General features: G+C 44.8%; 1 protein-coding gene across 3 annotated transcripts in view; it reads left to right on the top strand.

Annotated features, from left to right (window-relative positions):
* Window positions 1–12,934: 12,934 nt before the first annotated feature.
* RDX (radixin) overlaps window positions 12,935–18,131 on the top strand; it is a 70,338-nt gene continuing 65,141 nt past the window's right edge. The window contains exons 1-2 of one of the 3 annotated variants that reach the window (XM_053307329.1): window positions 12,936–13,267; window positions 17,305–17,380. The gene's annotated coding sequence lies outside the window, so the exon portion shown is untranslated. Of the gene's footprint in view, window positions 13,268–17,304; window positions 17,381–18,131 lie in introns of all 3 variants that reach the window. The other 2 variants (XM_053307330.1, XM_053307328.1) reach the window with 2 other exon arrangements.

Here is an 18,131-nt window from a genome sequence, read left to right as displayed (position 1 = left end):
TGTACTTGCTGGTTCAAAATGGCAGCTTCTTCTGGTCCCTTCCCCTACCCTGTTTTCTTCTGTGTGTGTGTGTGTGGTTGTGTTTTTTGTTTTGTTTTGTTTTAAAGCTAAGGGCTTCACAGAAGGCAGGGAACAGGGTAGGTAGACCAAAGGGGACTGCAGAATGGAACAGAAGAAGGCACAGCTCAACAGCCATTGATGTTGGGAGCAACACACCTTTTAAAGTGAAGGAAGGTTAGTGTGCATCTGGAATTTCTAACTACAAGCACAAAGTGAATAGTTTAGATGAGCACCTGCAGATGACTTGTCACTCCAATTTACTTGAATCAGTGGCTGACATGATATGCAGCAGTAAGTCAGCAGGAGAAGGGCTGTGCATTTGCAAAGAGCCTTTCAGCATCCCTGCACTGAAGGCTTCGTGCACAGCCAAACAGGTGGGGAGGGGGAGGGAGGAGCAATTTTTGCATCTCTCCCCTCCTTGCAAAAGACTTTCAGCTTGCAACATAAATGAAACGATGGTTTGCTGCCCAAAGAGGCTCAAGATCAATCAATCAATCAAACAAACAAACAGTCATAAAGGACACCAGCAAATAGCTACTGGGATGAAGGGGAACAATTTTTCTCCCTTTGCTAAATATAAGAGAACTACCACTTAAAACAAGGATTCACAATTTTGGTTCCCAGACATTGTTAGACTACAATTTCCATCACCCCCAGCCACAATGGTCTTCAGCTGGGGATGATGGGAGTTGTAGTCCAACAATATCTGAGACCCAAGACTGGGAACCTCTGACTTAAAAGGTGCCTGTGTGCCCAGTTAACAAGAGTAAGTAATCTTCAAAATAACATTCTAGGGTTGCATTATTATCAAGGGTGGCCCAAATGAACAGTTTGAGAAACTACAGTGTAGAGGCCAAAGTTTCCCCAAAACTTGTAGAACAGCTTCTACAGTCATACACTTTCCTTTTAAAATGTATTTTTTTCAGGATCAGGCAACTAAACCTGTTGAAGAGAGCCCAAGGCAGTTCTTGAGATGAATAACGTGGCATATCCACAGAAGCGCAGCTACTGACTGCCTTACCTGGCACCACTCCTAAGTACTGATTGACTCTAGATTGTTTTATTATGTTTATACAGCTGTAATTTTACAGTCTTGTGGAAGGGAGGCAGTGGGTGGGTGGCAGATAAAGCAATGCCTGTATTTACATTATCTACTTTTAAAACACCTCTGCACATTTTTTAATTGATTTGGGAGATTAGATTAGGCTGAGAGTGCAGATTTCTGAAGAGTGGCAAACCAGCCAAAATGATATTAAAAATGAATGCCCATGTTCAATATCACCCATCACTTCTTAAATCTGAACAAAAAATGCTGACCTGCAATAAATGAATGGCTCACCATCCACAATGCAAACGTAAATCACAACAGTACATCTGAAAATCACACCTGGGTTTAAAGCTATATCTGCGTGTAAGAAAGATATTGGTGAGGAGAAACCTGAAAGTATCTCCGCATTCCTGTGTCTTGTTAACAGTTCTGTCCTGATTCAAAGGAATGTACCTGGAGCAGATGGAAACATATCCTCCAACTGTTCCTATTTATCAGGGACAGTCGCTTTTTTTTTGCCCTGTCCCTGATAAAATCACTGGCTGGCATCTTAACCAAACACTAGCGTAATGAACAAAGTTGCACTAGTGCAAGAAGATTGTGAAAAAAAGTGGGGGGGCGGGGCGGGTAATGGAATTCGTTGTGCAAAAAAAAAGTTGCACAAAAACTGCACACACATTAGTTGTGCAAAACGCAGAGATTTGTGGTATTAGTTGGGACAAAAAGTTGGGGGAGTTGTCCAGTTAGTTGAGAAAAATGGTGGATTTGTGGGATTGTGCTATAGTGCTCTTGCGCAAAAGTTCCCTTTATGACCAGCATGCTTGCAGTAGGGTAATGTTGGTCTGGAATACGAGGGAGTTGCCAGAACCTAAGGGGTATACTCGTGGGTCAAATGGGCCGTAAGCCAGAATTTGGCTTTTTAAAAGCCAGATCTGGCCACCTGAGGATCAGCCTCAGACACAGTGCAATTAGCTAGCATAACAACTTTACACTTGTGCAACATCCTTCCGCATGTCAGCCACTATCCCTGTTTTGCATTTTGGAGAATGCCTCGTTCCAGTATTGTTTTTATGTCATTTATGAAAGTAAAGGTATGTGCATGTCCGCTTGAACGTTGAGGCACCAAGCTGGCCATTTCACACACTGCAGATGTTTTGTAGTATATAAACTGAATTCGCTGGTAACTTATGGTAGGATAATTGTGTTTTTCTGGTATACTGTATCTTTATCAAAAGAACAATCGCCCTCTTGACATTAAAGTCAGCTGAGGGCAGGCTGCTACAGAGTAAATGAATGCCTCATCCATCAGGCAGTGAAGAGCCTTCCACAACCGACAGCATCCTGAATAGTATTCCTATGAATGGAAGATGTTTCACTCACACAAAGGGCAATTTTCAGTCATCCCCTCCTTCCACCTGCAGCTCATTGTATTTCTGAAAATATGTCCCAGAGAGTTGGGTACCTCAAGAACAGATTTGGGGGTGGGGTGGGGGGCCTGAAGGACAGTAGAAGGGGTGTGTGTGTGTGTGTGTGTGTGTGTGTAAATCACCCCTCTCCTCCTACATGAGTAGAACAACTTCCACTCACTGAACTACTAGTCAGGAACTTGTCCAGTATGTAATAATGGAGGGAGTGTGGCTCATGAACTGATCCTTGATATACTAATATAGATGTTACAAGCATATCGTCAAGGGCTGAAATGTGGGAAACAGTTCCTTGTACTAGGGGATCCCAGATATTGTTGGCTACAACTCCCAGCATCCCCAGCTGCAATGGCCTTTACCTAGGGATACGGGGTGTGTCGCACACGCCAAGCCACGCCCCTTGTATCTGACATCAGACAAAGGGGCGTGGCCAGTCGGCCCCTGCAGAGGTACATTGAATCACTGAGTAGGAGTTCCTTTTCCTGCTTCCTTGGGAGGGAGGAGAAGGACAGACGATGACAGGTGTTGGAGCTCCCAGACAGCAATTCTACGTACTGGCCGTCTGACGTCAGATGCAGGGGTGTGGCCCCTGCCCAGGAGAGACCCGCTGCCATCTTTCCCAGGAAGCATTTCATTGAAACGCTGGCTAGCTAGGATTTCTTCCCCAGCCTAGCTAGTGTTTCAGTGAAACACTGGCTAGGGAGAAGAGGGTGACACCTTGCGCTTCCAGCCGGTGAGCACAACATTCGCCAGCTGGGCACAGGAGGGGGTCCCTTGGTGGCCCCCGCAGACCCTGGTGGCCGGGGGACAGTCATCCTCCCTTGCTCAATGGTCCCTATGTCCTGCTGAGGATGCTGGGAGTTGTAGTCAATGATATCTGGAATTCCCTGTTACAGGGAACATTCCTGGTGGGAGGGTATGCAAAAACATTTGTCTGCTGTCAATCACCTCTTTGGGGAAAAGTGAGCTGGAAGAGAATTGTATCAAGAACCCTCACTCCACTCAGGAACATAGGAAGCTGCTTTATACTGAGTTGGTCCTTCTGGATCTGTCTGCACAGACTGTCACTGGCAGCTGGCACCTATGCAGCTTACAAATATCCCCTGAAATCAAATTGGGAGTTGGGGATGAACAATCCACATAACCATGGAGGATCTGCATGATGTACATCCCGCCTCTGTCAGCTTTGAGCACCTGCAGAAACCAAAAACCAATAGCAGGGAAAGCTTTCTTTGGGGAGGGGACCTATGCTTAAAAGTCCTGTTTCCTCCAATACATCTTCTTGATATCCTGTTAGCTACAATGCCCTTGCTAATGATCCCAAAAAATTCATTTTGACCTTTGTGAAACTGTGTAGTGTGTGTGAGTGTGTGTGAGTGTGTACACACACACACACACACACACACACACACACACACACACACACACACACGCACACTGGTTGATGATGCTTTAATCATCAACCATGATGATTTAATCAACAACCATCATGTTCTTGTGATTATTTCCTATAGGGTTGCCAGGAGATTGTGCCCGTCTTCTTATGTCCCTAGCATGCAGGAAAGAAGAATGGACAAGAGGCCAGAGGAGGAATGCGGTGGGAGGCACAGCGCTTTCATTCCTTTCCATTGCCTCAAGCATTTAAAGACACAGGCAGGATATAGAGGCAAGACACTCCTACACCATAAGAACATAAGAGCAGCCCTGCTGGATCAGGCCCAAGGCCCATCTAGTCCAGCATCCTGTTTCACACAGTGGCCCACCAGATGCTGCTGGAAGCCTACAGGCAGGAGTTGAGTGCATGCCCTCTCTCCTGCTGTTACTCCCCTGCAACTGGTACTCAGAGGCATCCTGCCTTTAAGGCTGGAGGTGGCCTATAGCCCTCCAATTAGTAGCCATTGATAGACCTCTCCTCCATGAAGTTATCCAAGCCCCTCTTAAAGCCACCCAGGTTGTTAGCTGTCACTACATCTTGTGGCAGAGAATTCCACAAGTTGATTATGTGTTGTGTGAAAAAAATACTTCCATTTGTTAGTCCAAAATTTCCCAACAATCAATTTCATGGTTCTTTGGACTCCTGGTTCTAGTGTTATGTGAGAGGGAGAAGAATTTCTCTCTATCCACTTTCTCTACTCCATGCATGATTTTATAGACCTCTATCATGTCTCCCCGCAGTAGTCTTTTTTCTAAACTAAACCGCCCCAGGTGTTGTAGCCTTGCGTCATAAGGAAGGTGCCCTAGGCCCCTGCCATAGACACACCTGTAGCATTTAGGCATCAATACTATATTGGGCAGCAACGATACAGGAAGATGCTGAAAGGCATCATCTCATACTGTGAGGGAGGAGGCAATGGTAAACCCCTGCTGTATCCTACCAAAAGAAAATCACAGGGCTCTGTGGGTGCCAGGAGTCGAAATCGACTTGACGGCACACTTTACTTTACCTTTATATACAGGAGTGGGTAAGGGTCTCTCTGCTGCAAGATGAAGATATTAAACTGCTTTATACTGAGTCAGGTTGGTCCAGAGTATTTTATGCACTTGCTGGCCACAGCTCTCCAGAGTTTCGGACGAGGGCCTTTCTCAGCCCTAGCTGGAGTTGTCAGGGATTGAACCCAGGACCTTCTGCATGCAAAGCAGGTGATCTGCCACTGAGCTATAGCCTTTCTCCTTCAAATAGGGTCTCTAGATCAAATGTAAATTGCCTGTTCCTCTTCTTCACCCATACTCCCATCATGCTCAAGAGAGATCAAATAAGGTTAGGCACATTGTCTGCTCCCCCGCTTTGTATATTAAAAAGTGTTTTGCAAACATTTTGCATGTTTATCTGATCAAATTTTGTTCAGTGTTCTTTTTTGAAATCAGCGTGTTAAAACTTGAAGTAAGGCTGCTCTGAGATGGCTTTGCGATTGTCAGGATAGCTAGCCAACTACAGTAGCACTCTGAACTGCCCCTTCAGCCGCAGGATTTCCCTTGAGCTCAGTCCAGGGGGGTTGTACGTCTGTCCAAAATGCAGTGAGTGCGCTTCTAAGGCAGGGATCAATTAAAATCATGTACATGTATATAGGGGTGCACCTAGTTAATTTTGGAGCCTGGACCTAAAGACCTTTGGAGCCCTCCCCTCCCCGCACTGCAAGTTAAGCATCATCCCCCCTACACACACACGCACACGCACACACATCGTGACACACACACAGTATTTTTAACACATGGGTTCTTGAGGGCACAAACAGCAACTGAACTCACAAGAATATAAGAATATAAAACAGGTGTATTTATGCAAATATGCACGAGCGGAAACATTTCAACATGCAGCCTCACATATCCCCATCCCACATCTTTCTTTCCCCACTCCCCCCTCTGTCTCTAAAGTAGAGGCCACACTTGGCCACCCGACACTGTGTGGGCTGGCGGCACAGCAACCACACCACCTGAGACAGACCAAAAAGGATTTGGGGGGCCCCCAGGGTATGTGGAGGCCCTGGACTGCAGCCGAGAAGTCCAGAGGTAAGAACGCCTCTGCATGTACACACACATCTGTAGCTGCATGCATTTTCTGGAAGATGTATAAACAGTCCACCAACTTATTAATTACATTTATATCCCACGTTCCTTTAAGGAGCTCAGAGCAACATCTCTCATTATCACTCAATACCCACCACCTGATATGGCCCCAGTTCAGGTTTTTGTTGGGGTAGCAGCAGCCTTCTTTTACAGTGGCCTGTGCCTGCTGTATCACATTGCCATCTGGGGGTTATGTGGATAAGACAACAATGCCACCCAACTAACTGCTCTGTATCCTGCTGGGGTTGCTGCAGTTGTTTTATGACGGCTTACATCAAGGTAATGATGTTACATCAAGGTAACAATGTCAGCTGATGGCGCAGTGGGGAAATGTCTTGACTAGCAAGCCAGAGGTTGCCAGTTCGAATCCCCACTGCTATGTTTCCCAGACTATAGGAAACACCAATATTGGGCAGCAGCAATATAGGAAGACTCTGAAAGGCATCATCTTATACTATGCGGGAGATGGCAACCCCTCCTCTATTCTACCAAAGACAATTACAGGGCTCTGTGGTCACCAGGAGTCAACACCGACTCGACGACACACTTTACCTGTACATCAAGGTTCTCAAACTTGGGTCCCCAGATGTTGCTGGACTACAACTCCCATCACCCCCAGTCACAATGGCCAAAGTTGTAGTCCAATACCATTTGGGAATTCAAGTTTGAGAAGCCTTGGCCTATGTGCTGGGTCTCCCTGATTATTTCCCCGCTAGCTTCCACAGAGGCTGTCTGTGGATAGGACTGGGAGCAAGCCATACACCTCTGCCTGAAAGAACCCATGTTGTTCTCTGCACCATACTGTGACTGTGTGAAGCAGCTCAGGGGGCATATGGTGTATCTTTAGGAGGGTTCTGTTTATCTTGGGGGCAGCTACAGTACATTATTAGGGGGAAATACTTTTTAAGAAAAGCCCTGCTGGATCAGGCCAAAGGCCCATCTAGTCTAGCATCCTGTTTCGCACAGTAGCCCACCAGATGCCGATGGAAGCCACAGGCAGGTGTTGAGGGCATGCCCTCTCTCCTGCTGTTACTCCCCCACAACTGGTACTCAGAGGCATCCTGCCTTTGAGGCTGGAGGTGGCCTATAGCCCTCCACCGACTAGTAGCCGTCAACAGACATCTCCTCCATGAAGTTATCCAAACCCCTCTTAAAGCCATCCAGGTTGTTGGCTGTCACCACATCTCGTGGCAGAGAATTCCACAAGTTGATTATGCGTTGTGTGAAAAAGTACTTTTGAAATTGATTTGGGAAGAGGAAGCTTAAATACAGAAACCGCTGGGGGCGTTCTGATGCTTCAGCTAGCAAACTCAAGTGTGTAAGTGTGTAAGTGTGTGTGTGTGTGTGTGTGTGTGTGTGTGTGTGAATAAATTTCTTTATTACATGTTAAGCCACCTTTCCTCCAAGGATCTTAGGGAAGCGTACATGGCTCTTCCCCCCTCTCTAATTGTATCCTCACAACAACCCTGTGAGGTAGTCTAGCCTGAGAGAGAATAACTGGCCTCGTGAGCTGAATGCCAGAATACAGATTAGAATCTCAGTACTGTTGTAGTCCAACAGCACACTCTACTACAACACACTGACAAAATGACATTTGCTACACTTTAATGCAGGCATTCTCAAGCTTGGGTCACCAAGTGTCATTGATTGAACTATCACTCCCATCATCCCCAGCAACAATGGCCTTAGCTAATGTGGCTGGGGATGATGGGAGTTGCAGTCCAACATGTGGAAATCCAGATTAAGAACCCAAACTCTCAGGAAGGCTGCCTCAGCCTAGAGAATGGTAGGCTGGCCCTGCTAACATTCACTTGACATTTAATTGCATCCTCTTCCTCCAGATCAGTTTGTGAACACCAGGCAAGAGGAGCTATGGGATAAGATGAAAAAATAAACACATTTAAATTAGAAAGTGCACACACACACATGTGCACACGTATACGTGCATGCACACACAGAGCGAGCAAGCGACCTAGATGGTTTTAAGAGGGGGTTGGATAACTTCATGGAGGAGAGGTCTATCATCAGCTACTAATTGGAGGGCTAAAGGCCACCTCCAGCCTCAAAGGCAGGATGCCTATGAGCCAGTGTGGTGTAGTGCTTAGAGTGCTGGACTAGGACTGGGGAGACCCAAGTTCAAATCCCTATTCAGCCATAATACTTGCTGGGTGACTCTGGGCCAGTCACTTCTCTCTCAGCCTAACCTGCTTCACAGGGTTGTTGTGAGGAGAAACTTAAATATGTAGTACTCTGGGCTCCTTGGAAGAAGAGCGGGATATAAAACGTCATCATCATCATCTCCTGCCTGTAGGCTTTTAGTGGCATCTGGTCGGCCACTGTGTGAAACAGGATGCTGGACTAGATGGGTCTTGGGCCTGATCCAGCAGGGCTGTTCTTATGAGCAAGCATGTACTTAATATATGGGAATGATACATTAAAAGGAAACTAGAAAGTCCTTTACTACTGGACTTTTTAACTTCACTTTTAATATAGAAATGACCCACTAAGATGGCAAATGTATTCTTGCTCTCCACCCTTTTTCAGCTTGCTGTCTTCCTCATGCAATTATTTTTTATCAGTGATTTGCCCTAACTAACTTTAAATGACTTTAATTATACAGCCTCCACAATCTCTCCAGGGCCATGATTACAGTTTACTTCCTCACAATGAGATTCCTCCCCCTTCAAATCTTTCTCTGTCCTGCGATTTCTTTTAATTGGAAATTCCTCTGTGTTCTTCCCTCGGCCTTTAGAAGACAGCCAGGGGCAAGTTATATTAATAGCTCCTGCGTGACTCAGAATTGGTAACGCAAATGACACGCTGCTCCTTTTGTGCTGAACTGGGTCTCTTCTGCTGTATTGTGGCTTTTACTGTACTTTGTCCAAGAACCCAAAGAAAACAAAAGAAAAAAACTTGGCTTCCCTCGGTGTGCTGCATCCCTGCGGTTGCTACCCTTGGGAAAGAAAAAGGAAAAAACAATACACAAAGGACAACATTCAGCGCTAGTTGTGTAAGAAGCCTGAACTTCTCTGGTTCACAGGAAGTTTAGGTAGCAGGGAACAGGAAGGACAGAGCCCTAGGGAATTATGCTTTATTTCTAGTGTATGTACAGAGTAGCAACAAAAGAGGGAATTTTTTTAAAAAAAGAATCTCAGACTTGCTGCATGGTGTACAGCATCTATCTTGGAACACAGAGGTTGCCGGTTCGAATCCTTACTGGTATGTTTTCCCAGACTATGGGAAACACCGATATCAGATGATATAGTATGAAAGGCATCATCTCATACTGTGTGGGAAATTGCAATGGCAAACCCCTCCTGTATTCTGCCAGCGACAACCACAGGGCTCTGTGGTTGCCAGGAGTCAACACTGACTCAGCGGCACACTTTACTATAGTATTACAAGGGAGGGGAAACAGAAGGCCTATCAAGCCCTGACATTTTCTTTGGATCTAAGAGCCAGTCCAAAACTTATTCAGAAGTGTAGCATCGTTTTACATTACACCTATCTAGTGGTATGGTGTATATCATAGAGATGGCGCTGTAGCTCAGGGGTAGAGCATCTGCTTTGCATGCAGAAAGTCCTAGGCTCAAGCCCTGGCATTTCCAGGTATAGAAGAACATAGGAAGCTGCCTTATGCTGAGTCAGATCATTGGTTCATCTAGCTCAGTATTATCTTCTACACCGATTGGCAGCAGCTTCTCCAAGGTTCCAGGCAGCAGAGATACCAGGAATTGAACCTGGAACCATCATGCAAAGCAGATGGGAAAATTTCTTGCCTGAAGCCCTGGAGAACTGGTGCACTGCTAATCAGAGCAGATGTGGCATGCCGCATGACTCAGTAGAATGCTACTTCCTATGTTCCTATCTGGTGGCTTGGAGTGCCTAGGGACAAGGCGTTTGAGGCTCTTTTATTGCCTAGACCTCACAGGATAGAGTCTTCAGAGTATCATGCAGCACTGTATTTAATGCCATCTAGTCCTACATGAAATATTATGTTGGGTGTTAGAATGTGTTGTAACTCGGCGTTCTGGACTCTTTTGATTGTTAAAGAACTACACTGGCTACCAATATGTTTCCGGGCAAAATACAAAGTGCTGGTTATAACCTACAAAGCCCTAAACAGCTTAGGCCCAGGGTATTTAAGAGAACACCTTATCCACTAGGAGCCCTGCCATCTATTGAAATAATCTGCCACCAGCTCCTCTGGTGACTACCCAGGGACAGGCCTGCTCCTCCATTGCCACCTCAAAGGCTTTGGAATGTGCTCCCTGTCAAAATAAGAGCCTCCCTATCTCTGACAGCTTTAAAAAGGGCTGTTAAGACACATTTATTCACCTTTTAATTAACATATAGAATCTATCATTGCTTTAAACTGTCTTAATGTTTTAACTTTGCTTTAATCTCTTTTATTGTAAACTACCCAGAGACAGGAGTTTGGGGCAGTACACAAATATGCTTAATAAATAAATATAGAAAATATTTCTGGCCAAGAGTAGGTTAATAAAACATATTAATTCATGGCTCTTCTTCAGATATTGTTCACCAGCATCCCTCAGACATTACACCGTTTGTGGCAACCATTTCAGTTAGAAGATTACTGTTCAGGTCCATCCTGTTTTAGCTTAAACGCATTCTTTCCTCAATATGTTTCCGAGGTGAGGGTGCTTTTGCTCTCCTACTTTTACCTTTGGTCCAACATATGGTCTAACAGAATGGTTCCCAACTTTTGATAGGTTACCTTGAGATTGTTTTTAATGAAAGGCGGTATATAAATCCAACAATAAATAAATAAATAAATAAATAAATAAATAAATAAATAAATATCCCTCTTGAGAACCAAGACAACTGCAAATACCCTCAACTTACATTTAAAAAAAGAGGCTTGCTATAATAATTTCTAGCTCACATTTTAGATGGAACAGAAAGAGGATGGTCTACAGGGAACTACAGGGTACCCCCAGGATAGAAAGCCCTCAGGTACCACCAGGAGTACTTTTTGGGAATTATGCTCCAACAGCCATCTTTCTATTAGTCAACTCATATACTTCCAATCTACACTGTTTCTATGTGTAAAACCATATCTCCTTGTGGCTTTGCCTAAGATAACCTTGCTTTGTTGTGCATTAAAGCTAGGATAGCATTCTCTCATGCATGTAGGAAGCGATTAATTATTTTGATAATGGTGTCTTGCCTGCATTACACACAGATCTTTCCTAGCCATTCAAGTGAATCTCATAGCTTTACTGTCAGGCTGGGTCAAATGATTTGCAAATCAAGCCTTCCCCAGCAAATATTTATATCCTTGTGTAATATGATGATTGCAATAGGATTGCTCATGAATATTTTTCTGCTCATGTGCACATGTTTGAAAGATTTGAACCTGTCTGAATGATTATATATGTCACCACTCTGCAGAGCAATCAAGGCAATCATTTTAATCAATCATTTTAATCACTGGATTTAAAACAGTAAAGCAAAAATGAAATGAAATAAAAGCCTATCAAAATGGCAGTAAAGCATAATAGAACAAGAGGAAGCCTCATGCACATTGAAGCATAGCAAAAATGTGTAGTAAACAACTGACAGATTTAAAATTTGCACAGCAAAAGTTGTTCCTTAGGAGACAATGTTGCAGGTGGGAATCTCTCTCAGCCCTATCTTGACTTGGAGATGCCAGAGAGGGAACTTGGAACCTAGATGCTCTTCCCAGAGCGACTCCATCCTCTGAGGGGAATATCTTACAGTGCTCACAGTGTAGTCTCCCATTCATATGCATCCAGGGCGGCCCCTGCTTGGCTAAGAGGACTTGCTATCACAAGACCAGCTCTCCTCCGTTTCCAAGTAAATTATCGTTGTAAGGTTAGTGTAAGACTCTGCAAAGAAATCATTATGGCTGTGAGAGGGATCATGAGGAGGACCTGAAGTTAAGAAGTTTTGGCATTTGACTTCAAGATTTCATCTGCGCAGGAACTGCAGGGAAGAAAGGAAGGACTGGAAACGGAACGCTAGCTTTAGAATCGCGCTGCTGGGACTGCACTCATTATTTCTTTTTTGACACATGTGAGTTCGACTCGTTGCTACGTTTGTGCAGTGCTGGTGGTGACGGCACGTTGGTTTTTCCGGGAAAAGATTGTGTGCTATTTGAAATTCCTCCTAGCCTTTAATCCACCGATTCTTCTAGGACACGATGATGCAAAGTGGGATTGTGCGCATCATCGTACAACCCGCTCCTATCCTTAATCAAAGTAAGTCCGACTATTGAATTCTATGCAGCTTCTCCCCAATTGGGGCTCCTCCACCCTTACAGCGCAATCCCAAGCATGTGTGTATTCAGAAATAAGTCCGCTCTGTGTGCGAGGCAAACACTGACCAGTCAGTGAATGCATCTCCTGAATACAGAGGGACTTCAAAATGAACCCTCCTAGGATTTCAGCCTTAAAGTTTGAACTAATCCATCTTTACTCAAAAATAAGTCAGTTTTCAATGGGGTTTGCTTTGCCACTACCAAGTAAGCGCGCCTTGCACCCTTACGCGAAGAGTAGTCTTCTCTTCTGCCCTTTCCGCTTGCTTCTTTTCTCCCACACCTTTCCTAGCAAAGACCCACCGCCCTTTCACTCACGTGACTCCCAGGCTTCGTTTCCACCCCCCGACGACCTTCCTACCAACCCCGCCGCGGTTAACAAGGCGGCCCACCTCCCCCGCTTCTTGCTGGATGCCCCCCCCGCCGCGCTCACCGCGGCCTGTTAAGGGCAGCCGCTTCAAACGCCCTAAACGCGCATGCTCCCGCGACCACCGCGCATGCCCGCTGAGGAAACGGAGGCGCCCACCACTCTGATAGGGAGGGAAATCTCCACGGCGGCCGCCATATTGCGGACCTGTCAGCGGACGCGGCGCTGCCGCTTTGCGCGACTACTCCTGCTGCAGGACCAGCGGCGCAGCAGCACCACCGCCGCCGTCAACAAGCCCTGAAGAGCCGACGAGCGAGAGCGCGCGGCGCCTGGGAGAAGCCCCGCAGCGCCTCCTACGGAGTGGGCTGCGCGCGCGGTCGGCGGCGGTTGAGCCAAACCAGCCCCCCCCCCCCCGCACCTCTGCCGGACCAGAGTTGGCTGCTGGGAGGGGACGGCGGCAGTCGACCGCAGCTCGCCGCCGGGCGCCTCAGCCCAGCCAGGTGAGGCGGAAGCCTTGCGCGGGGTGTTGAGTGTGCCGCCGCCAGGCCCCGGCTCGCCTTGCCCTTCCCTCGGCGCTTGCTCTGAGTCTCGAGGCGCCCGGGAAAGAAAGTCCAGGCTCCTGCGCAAGCTGGGCGAGGAAGGATGGAGGCGGCGGCGGCGCTCGCGCTTTTATTTTTTAATATTCTACCTGTCCTTGTGGTGGAGGGAAACCTCTCGCCTCCTTCCCTTCGACCCCCCTCCTCCCCAGGGCTGCTCCTCCCCCCTCCCCCCCTCCCTCTCTTGACGGTCCTTCTCGCTGCTCCTCTTCCTCCCCCCCCGCCGGTGTTTTCCTTCCGCGGGGACCCTCCGTCCCATCCTGTCTCCTCTTCGCAGCAAGTTGCTGCTGCTGCTGCTTTCCCGGCTCTTTCTCTCCCTGCCTGGTCCCCGAGGCAGGCAGGGCTGCCACGAGTATACCGTTGCTTCAGGCAGCCGATGGCACGAAGCGTGTGTGTGTGTGTGTGTGTGTGATATGAGAATTATAGGCTCTTAAGAAGATGCAGGCTACTCTCTGTTTACATTCCCTCTCCCCCCCCCGCCCCGCCCCGCCCGCCTGCCTGCCTCCGTTTCCAAGTAAATTATCGTCGTAAGAGATTTACGAACTCAATCGGACATAAGGAGGGTTAAGGAGTGGTGGTGGGGAGATGCAGGATGTAACTTGTGCTTTAAAGTGGCCGAGAAGTGGTATGCAAATCTAACAAACCACTCTTGTTGTCTTGTGGCACCTTGGATATTGAAGCTTTTTGGAGCATAGGCTTTGTGGACAAGAGCCCAAACGAAAGCTTTGAGATTCGCGAGTTCCTTAGTTGCTAGAAGGTGAAACGGTGTGGTCTCGAAGAAGGCTGCAACCCTAAGCAAGTTTACTCAGAAGTAAATACCACCCCCGTACAAAGGGAATTATTGACTAGTTAATGTGATTAGCTGCTAACAGCTTGCATGTTTACTTGGAAGAAAGTTCTGTTTGAGGCATGTAATTCTCCCAGGCTTGTAATTCTAAGCATGCTTTTTGGGGAGCAGATCTCATCAGACCCAGTGAGGTTTGCTTCTGAGTAAACGTGCATATGGATTGAGCAATGACTCTTTTGAGTAAGGAATTTTTATTAACAGTTAACCTATTACTCCTCAAGCAGCCCAGTCCTAAGCAAATTTGACTTGGGAGGAAACTTAAAATTATGAGGATTAAGTGGATTTAGTAAATGGCTTGTGATGTTGGTTATTTCCCCTTCCTCTGCATTGTGTACTAGTGCTGCTAACAGGGAAGGAGAGGGAAACTGAACCCAACATATCTCTGTGATGCAGTTTAGCTACTTGTTGGAAATGGGGACAAGTACATTGTTAACACGTTCCTCATGTGAGCAGCTGCCAGACTTCTGCCCGGTCTCCTATGCTTCACAGTCTTAGGAGGGGGAAAGTCTGGAAAAGCTGCCGATGAGTGGCAGAGGAGGTTGTGACTGCTAGGGTATTCTGGCAAGAAATGACTTTATTGCTTTATTATCTTTTATTTTGCTGGATTAAAATGAGGGCCCTGGAAGAAGGCAGAGAGTCCGTCAGCTTGAAATCGATCTCAGAAGAACAGAACCCAGGATAATTGGGAGTATTACAGTTAGAATTGTTTTATGTCTTATTTGGGATGTGTATGTGTACTTGATAAGTCAAGGCATAGTGTGTGAAATCCTGTGCAGTTCTGAAGAATTCAACACAAACAGCATTTTAGCTATTAATATGCGTGGGTACCATTTGCTAATCATGTGTGTATGATGAAAGCAGTCAGAATGGACAAATAATAAAGAATTACCTCATATGCAACAGATCCAAAGAATGTGATGCTGTCTATTGTTGAAAACAAATCTACATTTTAGTACTGTTTAGTTTTTTAAGTTGTTGATTTACATAATGTGCACAATAGCCCTGAATAGTCCTATTATAAACGATTGAATTAGTGTGTTATGCAAATCTTCTTAATAGCGGCAAGTTTCTAAGTAAACTAAACAAACTTGGCATGCAGTCTTTGGCTGCAATCCTGCATGCAAACTGCTTAAGTCTTGTTGACTTCAGTGGGATTTAAGCAGCCTCTAAGTGTGCAGGACTGCAATATTAATACCCTTACTGTTAAGAGTCCTGCTGAATAGGGCCAAGAATCCATCAAATCCAGCATCCTGTTTCCAACAGTGGCCAGCCAAATGCTTTGGGAAGCCTACAAGTAGCATATGGAGGCAACATCCCCTTCCCTGTTGTTTGTTATCCAGCAACTGATGTTCAGAGAGATCGTGTCTGAAAAGGAGTTTCCATTTAGTTCTTATAGCCAAATAATTGTGGTTAGAACAATTTGTCTAGTACTCTTCTGAAGCCATTACTCCATCTTGTGACAGTGTTGAGCAAAGTGCATCACTGCATAGAGGGAATGGTCACCTCTGCATGGCCAAAAGCTTTAGCCAAAGCTTCTCTCAGGCTCAATAGTCAGGGAGCTGCACTTTTGATGGGGGGCCACCACTGGCCTTACAATAAAGACCTCGGAGCTAGAGTATAATCTTCTATAATGTGTCTGTGGGATCTTTTGTTCTAAACTATAAAACCTCAAATGCTTTAGCTCTTTTTCTTCAGAAGTATGCAACTCCTGAGCATATTAGCTGTTTTTGTATCCTTTTCAGTGCTTTTTAAAAACAGATAGACTATTTCAGCTTTACACAGTATTCCAGAGTAGCCAAACCATAATTTATATGAAGGCATATGATACTGGCTGTTTTGTTGGATTTTTTCCAGTCTCTTGCCTATTCCCATCCTCTACTTCCTGTGCTTTAACCAGATAATCCATAATACAAGCGGTTGTGTAATCTTATCCCATAGTTACACAGTTGACCCAGGACACTTTGGTGAGGGACCATCAAAAACTGTTTTGGAGTTCAGTTTAAGAATGTGTTACCCCCATCTGCATGTTAGCACTCTCAAAAGTTTTATGATGCAGGACTTCTCTCCTCAAAAGCTCTGCTGATTCATCTTGTCAGTGTAGTAAATGTGACTGTCTATTGCCACATTGCATGTGGTATGTATGCAAATGATGATTTGGTTCTGTAGAGTGACTTCTTATTTTATTTTAAGAGGAGGTCATAAAAATCAAGATGTCTAATAATTGGAACATCTAAAAAATTGATGTTGGTGTTCTAGAACTTGAAAACTGTTTTTCGGCCAGGATCACTTCTCTGGAAGACTCGATTTAATGATTTAAATCACGATTTAAATCACTAGTCAGGAAGATTCTGTTTAATCATTATTTTCTAGTAAAAGTGCATTCTTATTGTCTGCTATTACCTTAATACATATTAATCACTACTCAGATAGGTGTAGGTTTCATTTTTAGAAATTGGGAGATGAACCAGCTACAACTCAATTCAGCATGGATTTGGAGGATATTTTTGTAATTGTGTGCTAGGAGAACCACCATCATCACCAAACAGGTTTTTAAATTGTACTAATAAGCTTGTTCATTCTGGTTTGTCTCTTCAACAAGCAAGTGTTTTTTAAACAACGCAAGCATGTGTATTTTTGAATTGTAACTCTCTTCATTATGAACGTTAAGTTAAAAAAAAAAAAGTAATTTCAGCCAAGTCAACATGAGGAACTTAAAATACTGGGTGGTACTTCTTCACCTTTGTCCATAGTCTGGAAAAGAGAGACAAGCTTTCCTGCTTTTTCAGTTCCCAAGTTATTTCTCAATTCAGAATGAATTAGTCTAGGGGAAGAGAAATTTTTCTCTACACCTGCAGAAGAGGCTACTGCTGTCAATCTGGATTACCACTTCAGTGGTCTCCAAATGCAAATGTTTGACTTCCACCAGCTCACTGGTGTGATTTGCTTTAAAATTTCATCAGGAAACATTTATTTCTTGAACTGCTGCCCTTAGCACTGAAATTTATATTCAGAATACGTTTTCTCAGGACTGCATTGCATGAATGTTTTGATTCACTTTCTTTTCCTCTCCCCTGTCCCTTTTATTGATATCCAGACGACTCCTCCTCCTTCAGATCTACTCCACCCTCCCTGCAATGACCACCTTTGTCTTTGCACTTTTAGAGAAAGGGGTAAGGGCTTGATTTTGTGTGCGTGTGCAACACCTGCACTATAGGACTGATCAGGTCTGTTATTTCTCATCTAAATGTACTGCTGTTAAAAAGTATGTTTATAGAATATGGTTACTGTTCATCATAATATTTTGGGCCTAGATTAATTTCTTACACATTGTTTTAAGAAAATTTAAACATCTGATTTAAATTTTAAAAATCCATCTGTTATCTTTTAAAAATAATGGATTTTTATCAACTCTGTTTAGGATTAACACAGAAGAATCTAAAATATGTTCTAATACTGATTTAAGAGAACTTGGTTTGGACTAGTCCAGGGTTCAGAGCTGGCAAGGGGGGCGGGGAGTAGGCATTGTCATTAACTTGATGGGCAGTCAAGTGACATAGCCTTTATATACTTGTCTGTCTTTATTCATAAGTGAATTATTTTCTACTTATACTGGGTCACAGATTATTTTGAAGATTCATTTGTGCAGCACTTTAAACTACCAAAGTTTCTAGTTTGGTACTTTAAGTGTGCACAAGTGTACAACAGAAACAAGAACAGTTCTATAAATGTCAATTTAGTCTTTTTGCTGCCTTGTAATGTTTTGTTACTGCTGCTATACACTTATATATTGGATAAGTTTTGATGGAGGAATAGCCATTGAATTGTTGAAGGCATTAAGATGTTGGGGGTGGCTGATAGCTGAGCTATTTCTCATTTCTAGCAATGTAAACTAGGTGTCACAAGTGGAGACTTCTGGCTGGT

This window comes from Hemicordylus capensis, chromosome 3 (assembly GCF_027244095.1).
Source record: "Hemicordylus capensis ecotype Gifberg chromosome 3, rHemCap1.1.pri, whole genome shotgun sequence".
In the NCBI taxonomy this organism is placed as follows: domain Eukaryota; kingdom Metazoa; phylum Chordata; class Lepidosauria; order Squamata; family Cordylidae; genus Hemicordylus; species Hemicordylus capensis.
This window is presented reverse-complemented; position numbering and strand designations above follow the sequence as displayed.